This window comes from Theropithecus gelada, chromosome 6 (genome assembly GCF_003255815.1).
Source record: "Theropithecus gelada isolate Dixy chromosome 6, Tgel_1.0, whole genome shotgun sequence".
Lineage (NCBI taxonomy): Eukaryota > Metazoa > Chordata > Mammalia > Primates > Cercopithecidae > Theropithecus > Theropithecus gelada.
Genome location: NC_037673.1, coordinates 151,338,575 through 151,349,762, shown reverse-complemented (window position 1 = coordinate 151,349,762; position 11,188 = coordinate 151,338,575). Strand labels below are relative to the sequence as shown.

The following is an 11,188-nucleotide window of genomic DNA, read 5'->3' as shown; positions in this document are numbered from 1 at the left end:
AGGGGAGGGGAGGGGAGGGGAAGGGAAACTACAGGCTTTAATCCCTGCGGGCTTTAGGCCTTCGAAGCCCATGCTCGCACCAACTTCTGCTTGAAGCCACTAAATTTGTAGTGCAAGATGCCCAGGGCCTGGCTTCCAGCATCTGCTGCCTGAGCAGCTGCCTTTTGTCTTATTTTTCAGTTGGTTTAAGACTTACTCAGACAGGGAAGAAGAACGTTATTTATTAGATCTTTTCAAAACAAAAAAACTACGACAATAATAATATCTTCAATTGTTGCCAAGTCTCTACTCCTCCCACCCTGCAATAGGCTGTTGGGCTTTGGGATTGTGTTTAAAGGATTTAGCTGAAGACAAAACTTCTTGCTACCTCTGGATCTTGGTAATCACTACTATGCTCAGGCAGATACAACAGATAACAGAATTATTATTTATAATAGCCACTACCATTTATTGAATGGTAGGAATACTCCCTGCCTTGTGTTACATGCTTTACACACTTAGTTCATGCTAACAAAAGCATGATATTCTCATCCCCATTAGACAAGTGAGGAAACTGAGGCTCAGAGAGGTTCTGTAACATCCAGATTCACACCATCAACGGTGGCCTGGTCAGGATTCACACTTAGGTTAAGGCCCCCAGAAAACCCATGCTCTTAACCACTTGGCATTGGTGCAGGCAGCCCTGTGGGTTCTTCTGTGAGGGGTAAGAAGAGGAACAGGTCAGAGGGAGTGAGGACTACCCACATCCCCACAACACTTAGCCCTGGGCATTGCCCTAGGGTCAGAGCCCAGTCACTATCTTTATCTTTCCAGAGGCTGCCTTGACAGCATCGATGTGGTTAAAAGGGATCTGAGAGAGGGTTTTGTTTATTTTTGTTTCTATTTTTTGAGATAAAATTCACATAACATAAAATTCACCATTTTAAATGGTACAACTTAGTGGCATTTAGTACACTCACAATGCTGTGCAACCACCACCTCTATCTAGTTTCAAAACCTTTACATCACCCTTAAAGGAAGCCCCATCAGGTCAGCACTCCCCATTGCCCCTTCTCCCCAGCTTCTCGAAACCACTAAGCTGCTTTCTGTCTCTACAGATTTACATCTTCTGGATATTACATATAAATGGAATCCCCTCCAGGAGATTTCTCATAGGCACATAGTTGAGAGCTACTCATTTTATAGATAGGGGATGAATTCCCAAAGCACAGGCTGGAGATAATTCACCTTTTCATGCCTACCCTGACTTTCCATTTTGCTATTGTGCTGCCCCTTGGCTGTTGTCTCCTTGACGGGCCAATTTTCTGCCTATACTCACCTCACATCCACTCTAAACAAAACCTACTCAATCAATGAGCTAGGGATTATGTCTTCTCCTGAGCAGATGATGAGGAAATCTCAGTGATTCAATATTTATCCTCTTGGCTTGACAGAATCAAGAGGGTCAAAAATGTGACTGATTTTGATTGGAGGTCAGCAGTCCAAATAGCAACTTCTACCTGAGCACAGGGTCCTCAGTGGACAGGCACATAATTGAACTATCTCCCGCATTGGCCTTCACCCTCAGCATCAGAGCTCTGAACTGTATTACATCTTTATAATAAATTATCTCCTTTTTTTTGAAACTGATTCCAGTACTTCATGTAGTAGCCATGGCAATGAGTATTGAACCTGATTTATCATATTCCTATCTATGAATTTTTTTTCCCTTTTGTTTGGAGAAGGTAGGGGAAATTTTCAGAGCTGCTCAAAATGATACTGCAGGTGCAGAGTGGAAGAGGCAGCCACTCGACCACGGCTGCCTTGTTCGCGCAGAAGAAAGGGAAATGAATCGCACTTATTGGAGCCTTCAGATTCAAGCACATTTTCGCTTTTAATACTTTCAGCATTTATGTGGAGCAGCTGTGTTACGGTCCCACTTTGCAGATACAAAAAACAAGGCTCAGCTGGTAAATAGATTCAGAACCAGGTATGAATCCCTCATGATTCCAAAACCTCTTTCCTTTACAACCCACGGCCTGAGGATCACAAAGAATAAAAGGCACTTTCCTCTTCCTAGAGTTTACACCCTTTTTTTGTTTTTCTTAGAGTCTCCCTCTGTCACCCAGGCTGCAGTGCAATGGTGCAATCTTGGCTCACTGCAACCTCTGTCTCCCGGATTCAAGCAATTATCCTGCCTCAGCCTCCCAAGTAGCTGGGATTACAGGTGTGCGCCACCACGCCCAGGTAATTTTTTGTATTTTTAGTAGAGATGGGGTTTTGCCATATTGGCCAGGCTGGTCTCCAACTCCTGACCTCAGGTGATCTGCCTATCTTGGCCTCCCAAAGTACTGGGATAACAGGAGTAAGCCACCGTGCTTAGCCATAGAGTTTACACTTCTATTGCTGTCACAGCTACCAACTTCCATGAGCATGTATTCTTTATATTTTTTTCATGGTGGAAGAGACAAGATTTTATTCTATTGAAGCCAATAACAAACAAGACTATCTTAGATCGTGGGTCTCAGACAGAACTGAGTGTTTAAGAAGAGTGCAGGAGAAGGTGGAGAAAGTGGTCCTCTTCAGCCTGGGTTCTTCTTCCTCTTGCTCCTGCCACAATGTCAGAATCAAGGGCTGGCTGAGTAACTCCCGCCATCTCTCAAAGCTGCCTTCCCCGCCACCTCCTGGCAGAGCAGTGAAGTGACACAGACCTAGATTCCAGTCCTGACTCTCTGTGTCTCCCTCATCTGCAAGGTGAGGATGATGCTAGTACCTACTTCATATACATCCTTAATCCCACCACATCCCCCATATCCATTCTCCCCTGCTTCCCTTTCAGTAATTAAAAACCCCCAAGCTGTAGTTGGACACATTGCCATCCAGCTAAAGACTACATTTCCCAAGCTTTCTTGCAGCCAGGTGTGTCCATGTGACCAGGTTCTGGCCAATTAGCATTAGCAAATAAAATACAGGATGAAGGGTTAAATTTGAATTTCAGATAAACAACTAATAATCTTTTAGTACGAGTATGTCCCAAATTAAAAGTCCAATACTTTTGTGTGTGTGTGTGTGTGTGAGATTGAGTCTTGCTCTATCACCCATGCTGGAGTGCAGTGGTGTGATCTCAGCTCACTACAAGCTCTGCCTCCCGTGTTCACGCCATTCTCCTGCCTCAGCCTCCCGAGTAGCTGGGATTACAGGTGCATGCCACCACACTCGGCCAATTTTTGTATTTTTAGTAGAGACAGGGTTTCACCATGTCGGCCAGGCTAGCCTCGAACTCCTGACCTCAAGTGATCCACCCACCTCGGCCTCCCAAAGTGCTGGGAGCCACTGTGCCTGGCACAATAATTTTTTAGTATAAGTATGCCCCATTTGTACAAAAAAGTATGGTTATTGAAATTCAAATTTAACTGGGTGTACTGCATTTTTATATGCCAAATCTGATAACCCTATAGCTAATGAAATATGAGAGAAAGTAATGTCTATAATTCCGAGGCCACGCCCTTAAGACTAGGGGGCATGCCCTCATTTCCCTTTGCTCTTCCTGCTGGCTGCAACACAATTATCAAGGGTGGCGTGCATCATCTTTGACCCTATCCACTGCAGCAGTGCTCTGAGACACACACAGTACATCAGCTGAATACAAGGAGCCCAGGCTCTAGAATAACCTAGGGAAATACTGCTGCTCTGCTCTACAGAACCACCCACTAGCCCAGACTTGTATATCTGAGAGAAAAATTAACTTCTGCCGCATTAAAGCCTCTATTATTTTGTTCTATATTAAGGCAGCTAGACCAATATCCAAATGAATGCAAAATTATAAATGAATTATGGTAATTTGGGTGCCCGGTACATCAGAAAGCCTCAAGAAATGTTTATCTCTTCTTCTTTTTAACAGAGTTGTCCCCTCTTTACCAAATTTCACAGCCCTGTTTTAAACTAATTCGACATCCTTTTTTTTTTTTTGAGACAGGGTCTCACTCTGTCACCCAGACTGAAGTACAATGGCACAATCATAGCTGATTGCAGCCTCCACCTCCACCTCCTGGGCTCAAACAATCCTCCCACCTGAGCTTCCCGAGTAGCTGGGACTACAGACGTGCACCACCACACCCAGCTATATTTTTAAATTTTTTGTAGAGAAAGGGTCTTACTATGTTGTCCAGGCTGGTCTCCAACTTCTGGCCTCAAGCAATCTTCCCGCCTCAGCCTACCAGCTGGCATCCTCTTCCTTTATTAGCAGCTCCTGAAAGCCCTGTTTGTTTCAAAGCACCAGAGTGAGGCTAGAGGACTTCAGTTGCAAGCTGAGCTTCCTACTTGATATTTTATATCTACTTTGTTGCCTGCCTTCCCCAAGGAAACGTAAGCTCCATGAGGACAGGGAGTTTGTCTCTTTTGTTAAAGGCTGTGCTCCCAGGACCTCAAACAGGACCTAACAATTAGAAGGGACTGGATAAATCTGTTTGAATAAATAAATAGATATGGCTATGGAGATACACCAGGATCACCAACAAGCCAGAAAGACTTTATCAATGGCTTCCTCCATAGGGTGACAAGAAAAGTAACCAAACTGCTATGTGTATGATTATGCTGATGATTCACTAGAGAAAACTCCACGCTTTTGGTGTAAAGCCTGACTCCTTAATGAGATGGAAATCTCTACCAGGTAAGAAGTAACATTTCCACAAAATGTTAGAACTAAAGGGATCTGAAGTCCAAGCCCCAGAGCAGGAAACAGAGAGAGAATGGAGTCATGCCCACCGTAGCAACTGATATCTGCAACGGACATTTTACCTTACAAAGCATTTTCACATCCTTCTCAGTTGACCCTCGCCATGATTCTGCCAGGCTAGTGGGGGTAATATTGGTATAGTTAAAATTATACTTAAGGCCGGGCGCGGTGGCTCAAGCCTGTAATCCCAGCACTTTGGGAGGCCGAGATGGGCGGATCACGAGGTCAGGAGATCGAGACCATCCTGGCTAACCCGATGAAACCCCGTCTCTACTAAAAAATACAAAAAATAGCCGGGCGAGGTGGCAGCGCCTGTAGTCCCAGCTACTCGGGAGGCTGAGGCCGGAGAATGGCATGAAGCCGGGAGGCGGAGCTTGTAGTGAGCTGAGATCCGGCCACTGCACTCCAGCCTGGGCGACAGCGCGAGACTCCGTCTCAAAAAAAAAAAAATAAAATAAAATAAAATAAAATAAAATAAAATAAAATTATACTTAAATACAATTGTTAGCCTACTGAACTGTGAACTTAAAAATGGTTAAGATGATACGTTTTAAGTTATAGGTATTTTACCACAATTAAAAATACAAGTTATTATATATATTACATATATTATATATATAAACAAAGTTGTGGCTAATAATCATATATATTATGTATGTTATATATTTATATATAAATTATATATAATATATATGTTATATATTATATATACATATTTATATATAAATATATATATATAATTATTAGCCACAACTTTGTTTTGCAGATAAACCAAGTAAAGCTCAGGGAGGCTTTGACTTTTAAATGTCACACAGCTAGGGACTAGGGAAGTTAGTCTTAACATTGGGACCTTTTTTTCTCTTTTTTTTTTTTGAGACAGAGTCTGGCTCTGTTACCCAGGCTGGAGTGCAGTGGTGCAATCACAGCTCACGCAGCCTCAACCTCCCAGACTCAATTGATCCTTCCACCTCAGCCTCTGGGTAGCTGGGACTACAGGCACGCACAACCACACCCAGCTAATTTTTGTACTTTTTGTAGAGACGGCATTTCGCCATGTTGGCCAGGCTTACACTGGGACTTCTGAGTCAAGTCTTGCATATCCTCCCCAAGGGAGAGGGAACCTTCACTGCACAAACAACTTTCACTCCACAACATGCCAAGAACCAACCTGAACCTAGAGGATCAGGGCCCCAGGTTTTCCAAGGATTCCAATGTGCTTAATGCAGCACAGCTGCTCGTCAAACTTGGTTACTGTGATACCATGCAGAGGGGTGGCTAATCCAACAGACAACAGTTCAATACAGACTGTGTGCCATTTATTCTCATTTTGTAGCAATTAATTTGCTTGGGGACCAAGTGTGCTCAATGGTTACATTAACATCCAAAGTCAAATTAAACATTTATGCATCTTTTATCTCCTCATTTCCAAAAGGATAAATCCTGCCAGTGTCTGCAAAAGATATTTTCATTGACGTTGTTTATCTGTTCCACTTGATTCAAGATTACACTGGAGAAACAAGAACTTACATACCATAGTGTTTTTATATAGCAGTGGTGACTAAAGAGGGCCAGATATTAAAAAATATCTAGCCTCGGGCTGGGCTTGGTGGCTTATGCCTGTGATCCCAGCACTTTGGGAGGCCGAGGCGGGCAGATCACCTAAGGTCGGGAGTTCGAGACCAGCCTGACCAACATGGAGAAACCCCATCTCTGCTAAAAATACAAAATTACTCGGGCATGCTGGCACATGCCTGTAATCCCAGCTACTCAGGAGGCTGAGGCAGGAGAATCACTTGAACCTGGGAGGCAGAGGTTGCCGTGAGCCAAGATCATGCCACTGCACTCCAGCGTGGACAATAGGAGTAAAACTCCATCTCAAAAAAAGAAAAATTCTACCCTCAAGATTCTGGTGCTACATAAATGCAGTGTAATATGACATAAAGAATCAGGCCTGATCATTAGGAACTCCATAAAGGCTTCTCAGAAGAATCCCTCTGAGTTTCTTCAGTCTGTATTTAATACAAAGCTTGTGCTAGGGATGGCAGAAGGGTTTCATCTCATGTGCCAGTTTTGTTCAAATGTCAAAATCACTGTTAAGAAAGAGTCTGAGGCCTAATTATAAGAGTCACAGTTATAGCATGGAGCAAATGTATTACAGTTGTCTGGTTTTTTGTCCTCTGCTGGCTCTCCCACCTCAATTAGATCATGTTTGTCTCTCATCTGAGCTGCCTGATCTTAACTCAGTATCAGGCTTCTAAGGATGTGCATAAAGGTTAACTCTGGAATCGAAGAGACTTGTGTTTGAATCTTAGCTCCATCATTTACCACCTGTATGACCTTGGAGAAGTTACCAAGCCTCTGGTCCTGTTTTCTCATCTCAAAAATAGGGGATAATAATATGCCTACCTCATAGGATTGTTGTGTAAATTAGATGAGACAATATGTGCAAAGCAGTGAGCACAGTGCCTGATGTCACTAAGAGTTCAATCAATGGGCTATTAACATATGTCCCACAATGCCTAGCACTCTGTCACTCACATAGCATGGTCTCAGTAAGCGTTTCTTAGCAGTTATCTCAAGATCCTGAGAATGAGCGATCTCTAGTTTTTTGTTGCATTTTGTTCAGTGCTAGCTAGTATTTATTGGGCACATGCTATATTCTAGGCACTGTTTCGAGTGTTGTATGTGTATTAATTTATTTATTCCTCTACAATCCAATAGTTCTATTGGTGGGGAGAAAAGAAATGCATATTCAGGCAGTCCGGCTCCCACACATCTGCCCTCTTGACCACTGTTTTCACTGTCTCTGCCAAGGAGCAGCTGTCACTTCTTTTGTAATAAGAAAGACAAAATGAAACAGTTTTCTTAAATTAGCTGGGCATGGTGACATGCACCTTTAGTCCCAGCTGCTTGAGAGACTGAGACCGGAGGATCCCTTGAGCCCGAGAAGTCAAGATAAGGCCCCTACACTCCAGCCTGGGTGAAAAAGTGGTATCCTGTATCTTAAGATTTTATTTAAAAATCAGATTTTAAATACGCATTTATTGAACAATTGTCAACTCCTATGTGAATCTCTAAGAACCTCAAGATTGAGAGACTGACATTCCTTTTAATTCAAAAATTGTTACGGAGAGCAAAAAATGTAAGGCATTGGGCAAGATGCTATGGGAAATAAAAGAAACAGAGGAAATATTGTCTTCTCTTTAAGAGCCTGTAGATGTGGAAGGTGAATTCTTATTGTTAATAGCTGACAGTCATTTAGGGCTTATATGTTCCCAGTCACTGTGCTAAAAGCTTTACCTACATTATCTCATTTAATCCTCATAGCAAATGGATTAGAACGGTGCAGTCGATATCCCCATTGTGTGAATGAGGAAACCAAAGCCTTCAAAGGTTCGTGACTTGCTTGGGATTCCAAGAAGGAACATTTGTATAGGCTAAATGGCACATGGCTGCCACAGGCAACAATTCTATCCATCTTTCTTTTCCCCACTGTGTCTTGAAGAGCAGGGAACCTGAGAGGTGTCTGAAATGCTCCTGGTGAAATGAATACCGACTTTGTAATATACTCCCCTCACTAAATATCAGTGCATTTACCAGACACTAAATTTTAAATGCAGGCACCTGCAGAGCTAGTGCGTTCTAAAGAATCCCACTCCCTGAGTTTATGGGCCTCTTCTTACCTCTCTTCCACTAACGCCTCTGTTTCCACCTTCAGCATTTGGACATGGGGCTAGATGGAGAGGAAACTATCTCCCTGCTTTTGTTTGCTAATTCCCAATTTCAAGATGTTCTATTATGCCTGATGTATGGCCTGACAGGGCTCATTCTAGTCCACGACGCTGAGCTTGTAAAATGCACAGGGGAAAATTTACTAATGATTGCGTTCGTCTTAATGCACTGTAGGGAATTTTTTAAGTGAAAAAGGCTCAATAAGCAGGGACATTTTAAACAGCCAATTATGAATAACAATCGCTTGTTGACTGAGTGCAGTAGATCTTCCAGCTCATTCGGTTTTCATCTAATTAAATCTCTCATTTCCACGGACGGCATGCTGTACAAGCTTATGTTTGCCTTTGTCGGCAGGAGATAATCAATAGGAGAAATGTAGATGCATTTCAGCATTTATTAGCAGCTCAATTGGAAACTGTTTTATTTTAATAACATCCTTCTCTTCGTTCTGTTCAGGGTAAATCGACAGCTTTGATGAATAATAGACAACAGAAAATTGGTTTATATTATCCCATTGAGAAGCAAAGAAATCGGAGAATGAAAGAAAGCTCAGAGAGATATTGAAAAATACTTTAAAACTGAATTTTCTTTGTTATAAAAAAGGAAAAACAAACAAAAATGCTTTCCATTCACTCTAAAAGATTATTAAAACAACTTGACTTCAGCCTACCAAGAAAATGACAGTAAACTCTTACTTTCTGAAGCTTTTCACCACTTTTACTTGCATCTGACATTTAATTATTCTTCATTAATTTCCACAGGAGTGAGAACAACATGGATTAGAAAGGGAAGAACCTGGTGCAAAATACTGTTTGTTCACCAGAAATGAACTCAAATATCCAAATGTTCACATTCTCAAATGGTGGACACACTGGTAGGAATAGGAAGTCTTAAGAACAAACATGGGTGGTCCACTATAATGAGTTAGGTATTGATTTTTATTTTGTTTCAGAGACAGGGTCTCACTCTGTCACCCAGGTTGGAGTGCAGTGGTGCCATCTCAGCACACTGCAGCCTCAACCTCCTGGACTTAAGCAATCCTCCCACCTCAGCCTCCTGAGTAGCTAGGACTGCAGGCATACGCTACCATGCCTGGCTAATTTTTATATTTTTTGTAAAGATGATGATTCGCCATGCTGCCTAGACTATCCTCGAACTTCTGGGCTCAAGTGATCTGTCAGCCTTAGCCTCCCAAATTGTTGGGATCACAGGCATGATCTACTGAGCTGGTCATGATGAGTTATTCATAAGAGTTCTCTGCACACCTTCATTGATGGAATTCAAACTGACCAGAAGACTTTTCTTCTGAAATCCTGGCTGAAATATTCAACTGTGACTATCAGGCATCTCAAATTTAATATCTAAAAATTTTAATGTTTTATCACAATGAGGTACCATTTACATGTGTTAGGATAATTATTAAAGAAAAACAAAATTCTAAGTGTTGGCAAGAAGGTGGAGAAAACAGAACACTTGTGCACTGCTAGTGGGAATATAAAATGGTACAACACTGTGGAAAATGGTGTGGTGATTCCTCAAAAAATTAAATGTAGATGCATAGATGGTCAAAGGGTACAAAGTCTCAGCTTGACAGGAAGAGTGAGTTTTTGAGATCTATTGCACACCATGGTGACTATAGTTAATAATAATGCAATGTATATTTTTAAATTGCTAAGTGAGTGGGTTTTAACTGTTTAAAGCACACATACACACCAAAATATGTGAGATGATGGATATGTGTATTAGCTTGATTTAATCATCCCATAATGTACACATATAAGAAAACACCACATTGTGCTGCGTAAGTATATACAACTATTATTTGTCAATTTTTTATTTGTGTTTTTGTTTTGTTTTGTTTTATTTTGTTTTGTTTGAGACAGTTTCGCTCTATCGCCCAGGCTGGGGTATAGTGGCGTGATCTCGACTCACTGCAAGCTCCGCCTCCCAGGTTCACGCCATTCTCCTGCCTCAGCCTCCCAAGTAGCTGGGACTACAGGTGCCCGCCACCATGCCTGGCTAATTTTTTTTGTATTTTAGTAGAGACGGGGTTTCACCGTGTTAGCCAGGATGGTCTCGATCTCCTGACCTCGTGATCAGCCCGTCTCAGCCTCCAAAGTGCTGGGATTACAGGCATGAGCCACCGTGCCCGGCCAATTTTTTATTTTTTCTGAGACACAGTCTTGCTCTGTCACCAGGCTGGAGTGCAGTGGCACGATCTCGACTCACTGCAACCTCCGCCTCCCAGGTTCAAGTGATTCTCCTGCCTCAGCCTCCCGAGTAGCTGGGACTACCGGCTCGCGCCACCATGCCCAGCTAATTTTTATATTTTTAGTAGAGACGGGGTTTCACCATGTTGGCCAGGATGGCCTCAATCTCTTGACCTCGTGATCTGCCTGCCTTGGCCTCCCAAAGTGCTGCGATTACAGGCGTGAGCCACCATGCCCAGCCTATTTGTCAATTTTTTTAATTAAATTAAATTTTAAAATTAAGCATAAAATTACATATAATTCAGCAATCCCACTTCTGGGTAAATACCCAAAAGAAGTGGAAGCAGGGGATCAAACAGACATTCGTTCACCATTATTCACAATAGCCAAGAGGTGGCAGCCATCAAAAGTTCATTTATGGATGAATAAATAAGAAAACTCTGACACGTACACGCAATGAAACATCACACAGCCTTTAAAAGGAAGGAAATCCTGTAATATACTACAACCAGGAATAATCTTGAGAACATTA

At 42.3% G+C, this 11,188-nt stretch overlaps 1 pseudogene; it reads right to left on the bottom strand.

Annotated features, from left to right (window-relative positions):
- The window catches only part of LOC112627095, a 9,437-nt pseudogene extending 1,002 nt beyond the window's left edge, over positions 1-8,435 (bottom strand).
- Between the last annotated feature and the right edge of the window lie 2,753 nt (positions 8,436-11,188).